Below are 12,274 nucleotides of genomic sequence, written 5' to 3'. Positions count from 1 at the left end.
CATGCAATTTGGTAAATTAACTAAAAAGTTGTTGAAGTGAACAGTTAGAAAGGGTGAATGACATGATACATAAAATATGCCTCACATTAAATTTTGTGTTAGCACAAGAGACAAGCACTTAATAGGCACCTACAATATTCATTGCAGCATTTCTTGTAATAACAAAATTAAATATTCATTCTTAGGAATATGGTTATGGTATATCTAAACAATGGATTTTTTTAAATAGAAGAGGGCATTAAAAAAGAACAAGGCAGTTCTGTACACACAGACATGGAATAATCTCCAAGATATATTTTTGTTAAGTGAAATAGAGTATAGAAGTGCAGAGTATGCTATCCTTGTATTAGAAAATAAGAATATCCTGCTAGGCAAGGTAGTTGCAGGACTATAATCCCAGTGACTTGAGAGGCTGAGGCAGGAGGATAGCAAGTTCAAGGCCAGCCTCAGCAATTAAGCAAGAATCTGTCTCAAAAAATAAAAAGGACTGGGAATGTAGCTTAGTGAGAAAGCACCCCTGGGTTTAATCCCCAAAACCAAAAAAAAAAAAAAAAAAAAAAAGGAAAAAGACAAAAAGAATATCCTAATATGTTTATTTAGACATATAATAACTTTAGAAATATACAAGAAATTTGTAATCTGGTTGCCCCTGGAAGAGGGCCCCAGTGTGTGTGTGGGGGCGGGGGGGGGGGGAATATTACTTAAGATAGTAACTTTATATATGTTAGCTAATAAAGAAATGAAATTTAATTTTTCATTATTAATAGTGAACACCTCTGCATGTGCAAGTGTGTCTGGATACAGACACTCACAGAGACATGAGAAAGGCTGAGCTGTAGCTGCTGCTTTCTCTCGATTTGTTTTGAACTTTCTTTTTAAAAATTTTTAAGTGGATGGAGGGTCTTCCCACTGATTCTCTTCTCCTCTCTTTAAAACCTGTGCCAATTTCTAATTCTTTAAGGTAAGGCTAAAACAAATTGCTAGATATTAAATGAAAGCTGTGCAAGAGCTTAGTCCATTCCCTGATTTTACAGTTTGAAAACACATCTGAAACACAGGCAGGTTAAATGAAACACAGGCAGGTCACACAGCCTGTTAGTAGCAGAATCTAGGTTTCTTGATTCTGATTCTCAGTGTGTTGTATTCAAAGGACACAGTCCCCTGCTCATCTCATCCTTGATCTCTCTCAGAATAAAGACAGGGATGAGAGGAGAGCTTATAAGGATAAAAAATGCACAGGTCGTGGAGGTGTAATGAGACCAACTTTCATGAATTAACTGATTAATATCATTCTGGTTTGAAGTTAAATGTTCCAGGCTGATTGTAGTGAGCAATCTGGTAATGTGCCAGCAGGGCCGTCAATAAGAACACCACATAGTAAAGACTTCCTCCTCTGGCTCCTCCTCTCATCCTCCACGTTTGCCCAGACTCCCAGAGTCCTCCAGCTCCTTTCCCCTGTAACAGAACTCCCAGGGCAACTCTGTAGAGAGCATTTATTTTAAATGGGTCCAAGAGATGAAATGATGTGGAATTTCAGGAACCAGGCAATATAGAAGAGAACCTAGGAAATCTTCGGTTCTCTTCTATCTAACCCACTCCTTGCCCTGCACACAAGAATAAGATCCACTCTGGGAGGAACGTACTGAGCCTGAATTCATTATGCTGAACCAACCACCTCTCAGTACACTGACTCAAAGCACATCAGCTGTGTGGGGATATGGTAGTGGTGGGTGGCAGTCACCTCTGCACAGCTTTTACTATCATCCTTCAACTCAGCCAGTTACAGCTTCTTAGGAGCCAAGGTTCATTCGGTTGACAGTAAACCTATTTTGTGGAAGAATATTTTAATTTGTCGGGGCTGAACTTGAAAGCAGGCTCATCCTAAATCTTTAAAGCATGGCCGCTGCCCATAGATAACCTTATGACTAAAGGAGGTGACGGTATGAGTTTTGGCGACCTTTCTCAAAAAAAAAAAAAAAAAAAAAAAAAAAATCCTAAAACTCTAAAGCATCCTCCTAACAGTTCCATGGGTCTCCTATTGCTTGGCCGCCTGGTGACTAGAGCAGGCAGGACCTCGCCCTTTCTGCTCCGTGGACTCTGATTGGTCTAAACTGATAAGCACTCTTGCCCACTGATTGGTTCACTAACCAAAGTCTAAGCCAATCATCACGTGGCACTCTCAGACAGTGGTGGCAGTGATCCAATCAGTGCAAACCTTACGTCTTTCCCTTGGTCCTCGACAGGAAAAAGAAAGCCTGCAGAAGGCTGGGTACCTCTCTGGAGAGACGACTGTCTCGGGACTGTGCGAAAGCTGGCTTGAGGTTGAAACCAAAATGGGAAGAGGCCGAGACCCCAAAACGCAGGGAAACAGAACCGGGGTTCTGACCAAATTCCTGGACTTTTCCATTGAGTGAGCAGTAATTCTCCGTGTTATTTAAGCTAGAGTTGATTTTTCGGTTACCTCTGGAGGGCATAGTGAAGCGCCTATGCCCTCTCCTCCTCTGACCTGAGCCCTGAAATCCTACCGTTGGCTCTCCATTTCAGATCTCCAATTATAACAATTATAACATGTTACAGACAAATAACAGATTTAAGATTAGATGGCTCAATTAAAGAATGCTTCCCCCAAGAAAGTGCTGAGAGCTGTGAAAGGCCAGGACCCACCAAACTAATCTCCCATCTCCACACTCATTATCTTTCTGTCCTTCATGTTTTTGTCCATATTTTCTTGTTTCCTTTACATAAAAGGACCTCCTCCATCTGTTCAAATCCCACCTGTTTTCAAATAAATGCCCAAATTCAAATGCTCGCTTCCTTTAAAGATTTCCCTGACATCTTCAGTTGGAAAAAGTAGCCTCCTTCAAGTAATGGACTGCTTACCAGGGTGTATGGTCCCCAGGCCCAGCATCCCTCATACACAGCTATACTGTAATGGGTTTGCCTGCAGGATACCCGATTGATTTTTCTTTTGTGTTCACTACAGCACTAGCACATTGTATCAGTGACCTGGGTGTCTCTGAGAAGGAAGGCAAGTTCAGTGATTGAAAATAAGAAGCATAAGCAGGTTTTCTTGAGGAACTGCAGGCCAAAGAAATGTCTGAAGCAGGGCATCTCACCATCAGCATCACCAGGAAAAAATGCAAATTCTTGGGGTCCTCAGAATCAGAGACTCTGATGGGTGGAGCCCAGCAACTGGTATTTTAACAACAATCACTTTAAATGGATGCACTTGAAAGTGTGAGAATAACTGGACTCAGGAAAATGTCTTAGACCAGGATTGAGGGGGAAAAATGAGCCTGGTTATCTAAGAGCTGGGTGAGGATCAATTGAAGATCGAGGTGACTGGTGCCACCCCAGATGTGTCATTAGGAGCCATGCAGAGTTTGGCCCTTGAGAGGTAGGTGCCGGGTGTCCAGACCTGAGCTTTCCAGGACTGAGCCTCTCATTAACCTGCTGTCTGTCTCTTCAATCTGAGGTCCAATGCCCTGATTGATTGTGTGCTTTTAGACCATGCCAGCAGGGTGCACATCTGCAGAAATCCTAATAAAGTCTCTAAACTTTTTTAAATGTTCTTTTCTCTTGTGTAGGCTGGGTATTTATGCCCTCATTTTTGCTAGCCCCTAGATGACACCATTCTCTCCCAAGTTTTTTACATTTCTCTAATTCCAGTTTTTCTTTTTGGCATTTCCATGTGAACCAGTCAGTAGCTCAAACAGAAAATCCATCAAAATCACCCTGATGTGTCTGGGGAAAGCTGTGGAGTGATACTTTTGACTAAGATGGTAAAAACAATGGCTAATAAGAATGACATCTGTAAAGTTCTCTGGGGCTATCTCACAAGTCCTGCTGGTGATTCTCGCCTGCCCTTCCTGTGCCTGACTCACCGCCTTCAGAACAAGAGAGCGCCTTGCTCACTGTGAACTTTCACCATGAAACTTGCGATTTCAGCCCACAGGGTGGTCCCTAGTACTAGAAACTGCACTGCTCCTGAGATGGCCCATCCAGGAACTATCTCTGCTCAGCCCCCCACATACTGACAATCCTCTTCAGAGTCATCACCGCCACTTCTATCCACTCCACTCCACAGCAGGTCTAATCAATGCAGGTCTCAACTATCATCTTTGAGGAAAATCTGGACTTGGGCCTCAGTTTTCATAGTTTCCATAATAATCATGGACATCACCTTATATATAGATTGACTCCATCTTCCATTCCTATCCATTCCCAAACACTCATATCTAAATATGGTATTGCTAGATAAAGGTAGTCTAAGATGAAGCTGATAAATCTCTACCTCTCTTTTTAGATAGTAAACATATGGCCAATGATTTTCTGTAAAATGTTTTTCTTATTTATTAGATGGATTCCAAAACATAGTTCTTTTTTAAAAATAATTTTATTTCTAAACGCACTATTTCCAAATACAGAATTTTCCTTAGTCTAATTTTCCATGTTGTTTGTTTAATCACCCTACCAATATCTCTAAGGTATAGTTTCTGTTACTTCATAGAGTTAATATTATGATCATATCCTGAAGTCTTAGCAACAAGAAAGAGAAAGAAAGAAACTTTGAATGAACAAAGGTGATGAACTAACTTTTGCTGAGAAACTCAGATGTGGCAGATATGTTAGATATATTTACTCATCTAATCACACATCAATTCTGGTAAAGTGGATGTCATTTTCTTCATTTTACAGATGAAAAAAAAAACTGGGGTTCAGACATTTGGAAAAACTGTGCTGGAGTCAGAAGTTGATTCCGAATTTGACTGCAATGCCTGGGCTCCCTTCGTTCCCAGCTCCATCCAGATGAGACTATTCACAATGGCCCTCCCCTTGCACATAGGCTGAGAGCTACATGTAAGTGTGCATGGAGCTATAAAAAACTAATGTTTCTTTTTGGGGGGAGTGTGAGGGGGGTCAGGTGATAAAAACAGGAATTCTTCCCTACCTAAAAGTATCCTCAAATTTTGATCAAGTGTTTTATATAAACTTTAAAAGAGGAATGTTATTTGGGAGCCTAAAGACATTTCGTTGATTTCAAATCCTGGTTTCCAAGATCTGAATATGTCTATTGGCCATCAGCACCTTTTAGTACAGGATTTGTAGAGTTGCTGATTCGGAAGGTAGCTCTCAGCATCCTGGGTTCCAATTGAGAAGGCTCAGAGCAGACAAGCCCATTCTTTGTGAAATAAACTGTATGCCTTCAGAGCAGTAAGAATGACTACCATTCCTGATTAATTGTTCTTCAAAAATGAGGGCTACCTTTGCACAAGGGGAAGGTTGAGGAAAGGAAATAATTCAAGCAGAAGCAATTCTAAATGCTGTTCTTGCTTTTATCTATTTTTAAATGATTGTCAGATGTCTGTAACTGACACCCTTAATCAGTGGCTCTAAAGTTTAGATGTGTTGATTAAAATGTAACATGATGGTGGCGCCTTTTTATCAGCAGGCATTTTTTTTTTTTACTGACTTTTTGCCTTACATTAAAAAAAAAAAAAAACCTACCTAACAACTGGATGAATGTTTGCATGAGCCATCGAGCTATTTTGAAATAATCAGAGATCTTTTCAGCAACTTGCATTACCTGTTATTAGAAAAACTACTGCTGTGTCCTCCAGAAAGGGCAAATTTTCAAATTTTCAATCGTTCAGATAATCCAAGGAAGAGGAATAACTTTTTGACTAAAATACTCATTTATATTAGGCATAAGTATCTGGGGCCAGAATTACCCAGATAACTATCTCAATTTTTCATGTTACTTTGCAAAGCCCCTGCAGACCATTCCTTTGAGTTATCCTCTGTTTTTTCTAGTTGTTAAGACAGACACAGTTTGAAAGAAACTATTTTAATTATTGTCAAGCCAAAATAAAAAACATTTTAAAATAATCATAATTTTCAAAAAAAAAAAAAAGAAAAAGAAAAAGAAAAGAAAGGTCAGAGTAGACTTAAACTACCAGACCAAGAGAATTTGGCCACATTAAACCTGTGGTATGCCCCAGCGTCCCACCCAGATACCCCTTGCTTCATCTTGTTTTAGTTCTTAAGGAAGCAGTCTGCTTTGCTCTTAGTTGTAGAAAATGTAAACGATTGTGTATTTAAAGCACAGCCATCCCTTCAGTAAGAACCAGTCTCCATACTTACTTTTCAGTACTGTTTGTCCAAGAGATGTTATTGGAGGGCTGGCTCCGTGGTGGGCTCCCCAGGCTGTATCTGAGACATTGATTGGGTGACGCGGTTTCTGGGACAGGGATTCAAATTCAAGGTCTTTTCCAAAAACTGATCAAAGCACAATTGGGAGTCCTGTCTTCCTAAGAGGAAAACTCTGTGCCCGGGCAAGTTCTGGAAGAAGGGCATTTTTTCCCCTGCCCTTGAATGAACTAGGTCATTGCCGAAGCTGGAGAATATTTTTGAGCATCACTGTGATGAAACTTGAGGGCTGTTTCTGCAGTAGGTGCGACACTTGTTGACGCCGAGGAGGCTCTGGCAAAGGGGCCTGGTGAAACGCTGCCCCAGAGTGCTGATGAAACCCAGATGAGCTGTCACAGAATGCTGCTGTGGGGACACTGACAGCTCCTTACACAGACCAAACAGGAGTTAATGGCTCCTCTCTTAGGAAAGCAAAACGGCTCCAGGAGGCTGGAGTAACACACACCAGGGTTTTGTACCACAGGGAGCAGGCGCTTAAAGTACATAGGAAACCTGAAGGGAGGGCAGAGAAGAGGTGAAAATAAGAGTCATGTGTTGTTCATTTAGAAATGGCACTATAGTCGTCCTCGGAAGTTCTCTGAGCCACAGAAACAAGGCAGGACCCATTCTCCCCTGCCCTCCCTACCCCACCTCCCCCTCCACATGCACATCCACACCCTCTTCCTATTTTGACTATACTAGTAAGAAATAAAAGAATACACAAAGATCAGAAGAAAGTCTCAGAAGAAATACCATGAGCTCTATTCCTTCAGATTGCCAGAAACTCTTCCTGTTGACAAAGTCAACTTGTACTGTAGGCATTTCTATGGTTGAATTTTGTCCAAATCCAAGAAAAAAAAAACAAAATCCAGAGGTATACTTCTGTAGCTATTTTGTCTCACGACAAAAGTATTTTAATGCATGGCACCTGAATACTGACAGCTTAGAAAGAAACCTCTTGTGAGACCCAGAGACAGCTAAAATTAGCAGCTCCAAGTGGGTGACTTTGAAAGGGACATAACTATAAGTTTTCACTCTGTTATGAGCACTATAATCCTCAAAAGCAACGTTGTTTTGTAGACCAAAAAAAATTATCTAAAATGGTTAAACATGAATAAATGTACTGTAGAATCAATTTGTTTCTGAATATTATCTTTTTATGGGAAGATAGACGTTGAACGCTAAGAATCTAAAATAACACCTGTCAAATAAACACTAGTATTGCTGTATGTATATACATGGCCGTATAACCAATGTGATTCTGGAACCTATACACTTGGAAAAATGAGAAATTATACCCCATTTGATTCAAATGTATGATATGTCAAGATCATTGTATTGTCATGAGCAACTAATAAAAAAATAAAAAATAAAATAAAATAATACCTGTCTCCTGAGAACACACCTTTGCAATGCAACAGAATGCACTAGTTACCAAGGATCAGTGACTGTGGGTATTTTTTGGATTTCTGTAAAGCTGAGCGTTTCACAGGGACTTTCTGGACAAGGAGAGATAACTTGAAGGTGGGAATAAAGAGAGGAGGAGGAATAATGGTAAATAATAAACAAACGTCTTCACACACAGCAAGAGAGGACAAATGTGGTATGGTTATGAAAGACAAGTTGCCTGGGAGTACTTTAATCTAAACATTGAAACTTTTTAAAAAATATTTTATTTGCTCTTTTTTAGTTATACATGACAGTAGAATGTATTTTACTGTGAAACTTAATTTTCCTTCTCACAAACAAGTTGAAAAACTAACTCCTTCAATTTGTAGAATTCATCTCACAAAAAAATAAAGGAGCAGAAGAAGAAGAAATAGAAGATTGATAGAATAACTGGCTGATTTGACCATATTTGCTTCATTATCATCTTGTTAGCCTGCAGCCATGGAATTTTTATTTCAATCTTAGGAGCAGGGATAGAAGAAAATCAAAGATATTGAAATTGAACCCAATTAGTTCAGGACACTTGCTTTGAATTTTCTGTGATTATTAAAGGAGAGATGGAAGGAGTAGGATGTTGAAGAGAAAAAAGAAGTCCTAAGTTGGTGCACCTCTATTGCACCAAAAAATACATGAGTTTGTGATTAAATGTAAAGACATAAAAACTTGAGTATAATTCCAAGTCAAGTAGTATGGAGTATTAAAAAAAAACATGTTTTAAGTAATCTATTTTTCTGAACCTATAAAAAAGGGAAAAGAACTATTTGTAGAGGTATTATCCTTCTAAGGACCTTAGAACTCTTGAGAGTTCCTTTTGGGCTTCCCCAAAATTCCCACTATTATTTTTTGGGGTTCCCAAATGAATTGGAGCCACTGTAGTCACAGCCACCTTAGGCTTGGCTGGGGACAGGAATATAATCAGTTCCTGACTCTTAAGGGTAATTTGTTGTGAGATATATATACACTGTGTGTGTGTGTGTGTGTGTGTGTGTGTGTGTGTGTGTGTGTGTGTGGTACTGAGGATTGAAACCAGGGTCTTGTACATGTAAGGCAAGCACTCTACCAAGTGAGTTATATCCCCAACCCCTTAGTGTAATCTGAACTCTTAGAGCAAATTTATTCATTTCTTGTGCTGCTTTTCACTTCTATAACTTGAGTTAGGATGGTTCGTGAGTAGTTTATCTGCTCATTTTCGTCTGCCTGGCACAGAAAGTCCTAAATGCTGGTGTAGAATGGCACAAGTGATGTCATGTCCTTCCCAGCTGAGCACATTCTTGGCTGACACACCAATCACATGTCAGGTGAGAGGTCCTGCCAGGGTCCTCCGGCCAAGCTGGAACTAAGCAGGTCACTCTTGCTGCACAGAGCAGCAACGTTTGGGGCAGGGTCCCCCCAGCACTGAGAGAATTCCCTCCCAACAATTCATCCTTCTCTAGGGTCCAGGGCTTCTCCTGGGTGGGCATGACCTGAAACATGCATTTGCAACCTTCATTCAGCTCACCTATTTAAAATGGCTGCCAGTCACTCAGGTAGGTCCAGTAAACAGGCAGTTTCCCCCCTCAAGTACCATGGTAAAAAAATATTATAAGCAATACTCTGTCCTGTTGTGGCATTTTTCATCCCAGTTAATAGATTCCTATAAAATTCTTAAAGAGAAGATGAAGTTCTAAAATACTTGCAAAATATTAATAAAAAATACAATTTTATCAGAATTGGTATATCTTTTTAAATTTATTTATTTATTTATTTAAATTAGCAGAATGCATTTTGATTCATTGTACACAATTACAGCACAACTTTTCATTCCTCTGGCTGTACATGATGTAGAGTCGCACCACATGTGCAGTCACACATGTACCTAGGGTAATGATGTCCATCTCATTCCACCATCTTTCCTGCCCCCATGCTCCCCCCTCCCTCCCCTTTGCCCAATAATATTTTCAAGGTTAAAGACATATTACCAAACAAAACTCTAGCAGTTGTCCTGCATTATGTTTCCACCACCATAAGATGGCCCACATCCCCAAGAAAGTAATCTTGGCACTGATCACTGTCCTTTAAATGTTTGCACCTTTATGGGGGTGTATCTCAGTGGTGAAATGCTTGCCAAGTTATGTGCCAAGTCCTGGGTTCAATCCTCAGCACTAAAAATATAAATAAAAATTGGTATCTGGTTTAATATGCATTTCTTTCACTACTATTGAGGTTATAAAAGTTCTTTGACCCTTTTTCATACATGGGTTGTCTTTTTAAATTTTTTTGATCGGCTTTTTTTTTCAGTTTGGATATTGTTTAATTGTGTGCCCTCACAAAGGTTCATGTTTGGAGACTTGATCCCTAGGATGGTGCTATTGGGGGGTGGTGAGACTTTTTAAACTTGGGCCCTGTAGGAGATTCTTTGGTCATACTGCTATAAGGTGTAAAGAGAAAGGTTAGGTTCAAATCAAGCCTTTTCCCCACTTTTTCATGTTATTTGCTAACATACTACATCAGTTTGTGCCTTTTTTCTCAACCTGGATAAGATTGTCAATTTTCCCTGATTTTTATGGGGCCTTCAACTTTTTGCAACTAACAGATTAACACAGACATAATAGTTAGGACTTGGGATTTTTCCTCCACTAAAAATAGAATTTCAGAAAACCCTCTTCCCAAAAACCAATAATAAAATGGACAATATAGACAAACCACTATATCGGTGCTCTGGAATTCAACAGAAGATACAACATTTTGAGAAGCATTTGTGCTTGAAAAAGTTTTTGACTTTGGGTAATAACAATTAATCTACAACATTCTTGCATGAAACAGCTCTCATTCCCTTTTCTTACTCTGATATCAGAGATGTTCTACAGGCAAGCTCTGAGCATGGGCATTTGCATTGACATGATCGAAGAAGGCTCACTGTATATGGGGCATTAGAAAATGCTTATGCTCAGCAGTGTTACTGATGGATGTGACCTTGGCAGCTACAAATGAATAGGACCAAAAGCTCTACTAGCCAAAGATGAGATTTGGTTGAGACAAACATCTGACAGAGTGATGCTACATACATGCACATTGGAGAACCCAGCAATCTACACATTCTTAGCATATCCAGAGGAGATTCAACAAGGCCCAGCAGAAAGTAAACATCAGGGTAGATATTTGAATGTACTCCCCTATCCACACACTAACTCACTGGCAGAAGATAGAAGTTTTAATGGCTCAAGGTATTTGGGCACCACCTCTGTCCAATCCTTAGCTGACCACAAAGTTATTCATACAAGGGGGACACCCCCAGGAAGTCAAGCTTTTTTGTATGTCAGGCATGGTGCCATGTACCTAAAGTCCCAGCACATGAGAAGCTGAGGCAGGAGGATCAGTTGAGTGCAGGAATTTGAAGCCAACCTGGGCAACATAATGAGATACAATCTCAAAGAACAAAAACAAACAATAAAATCAAGATTTAATATATATATAACTGAGCAGAGAGATCCATTTTCACACACTTTGGGAAGACAAATCTTATAGATTTATTCTAGGCAAATTATTAAACTAGCAAACAAATAAACCAAAAAGCAACATCAACCTTTGGCAGGGAAAGGGTAATTTAGAGTTACCACCATATACTATCTAAAATGACAAGTTTGCAACAAAAATTTACGATACATGCAAAGAAACAGAAAAGTATATTTTTACGGAGGAAAAAAAAAACCTGTCAATAGGAACTGTTTCTTGGTATTACCTTGCTACCAAAGCAAGACAAAAATGTTGCAAGAAAATGAAACTTAAAAAAAAATAGCTTTCAGAAACATAAATACAAATATCCTTAATGAAATTTACCAAATTGAATCCAGAAATATATCATAAGGATTATTTATACACCATGACTGACTGGGATTGATCCTAGGAATGCAAGGATGTTTTAACATCTAAAATTCAATTAATATAATGCTCTGTTAATGGAATAAAAGACAAAACCACATCATCCGCTCAACAGAGACAGAAAAAGTAGGACAAAACACAACAACCAAAGGCCAAATGTTCTCTCTGATAAGTGGATGCTGATCCATAATGGGGGCAGGGGGCGTGGGAAAAAGGGAGAAACTTTGGACAAAAAGGAGAGAGAGGACGGAGGAGGCATGGGGCAGGAAAGATGGTGGGATGAGATGGACTTCATTACCATAGGTACATGTATGACTGCACATATGGTGTGACTCTACATCATGTACAACCAGAGGAATGAAAGGTTGTGCTGCAATTGTGTACAATGAATCAAAATGCTTTCTGCTGTTATATATATCTAATTAAAATAAATAAATTAATTAATTTTTTAAAAAACATATCAGCCAATCGTGATTAAACATTCTCAATAGCCAACACTGGCACTCACCTGTTACCCCAGCCAGAGGACCACAAGTTTGAGGCCAGCCTGAGCAACTTGGACCCCATTTCAATTTTTTTTTTTAATTTCAACAAACTAGAAATAAAAGGTAATTTTCTCAACCTGATAGGAGGCATCTAACAATATCTAACAACAACAACAAAGGTTAGGAAAAGTCTAAGTTCCTTGCCTGGAGCAAAATTTCACAAAAGAGAATCACTCCAAGTCATAGCTTTCTGAGGCACAATTCATCCCAATTGCCCTTTCTGGAACTCCAAA

General features: G+C 39.4%; 1 protein-coding gene and 1 long non-coding RNA gene across 11 annotated transcripts in view; one reads left to right on the top strand and one right to left on the bottom strand.

Moving 5' to 3' along the window:
- The window catches only part of LOC113185901 (uncharacterized), a 40,169-nt gene extending 34,020 nt beyond the window's left edge, over window positions 1–6,149 (top strand). For all 10 annotated transcript variants that reach the window (XR_003301187.2, XR_013342350.1, XR_003301186.2 and 7 more), the window contains one exon: window positions 4,699–6,149. This is a non-coding gene — a long non-coding RNA (uncharacterized LOC113185901). The remainder of the gene's footprint in view (window positions 1–4,698) is intronic.
- Alpk2 (alpha kinase 2) overlaps window positions 1–6,229 on the bottom strand; it is a 117,087-nt gene extending 110,858 nt beyond the window's left edge. The window contains exon 1 of the mRNA XM_026393171.2: window positions 6,145–6,229. The gene's annotated coding sequence lies outside the window, so the exon portion shown is untranslated. The remainder of the gene's footprint in view (window positions 1–6,144) is intronic.
- Between the last annotated feature and the right edge of the window lie 6,045 nt (window positions 6,230–12,274).

The sequence above is a fragment of the Urocitellus parryii genome, chromosome 13, assembly GCF_045843805.1.
Source record: "Urocitellus parryii isolate mUroPar1 chromosome 13, mUroPar1.hap1, whole genome shotgun sequence".
Classification (NCBI taxonomy): Eukaryota; Metazoa; Chordata; class Mammalia; order Rodentia; family Sciuridae; genus Urocitellus; species Urocitellus parryii.
The sequence above is the reverse complement of the archived record's forward strand: the minus strand, read 5'-3'. Positions and strand labels throughout refer to the sequence as shown.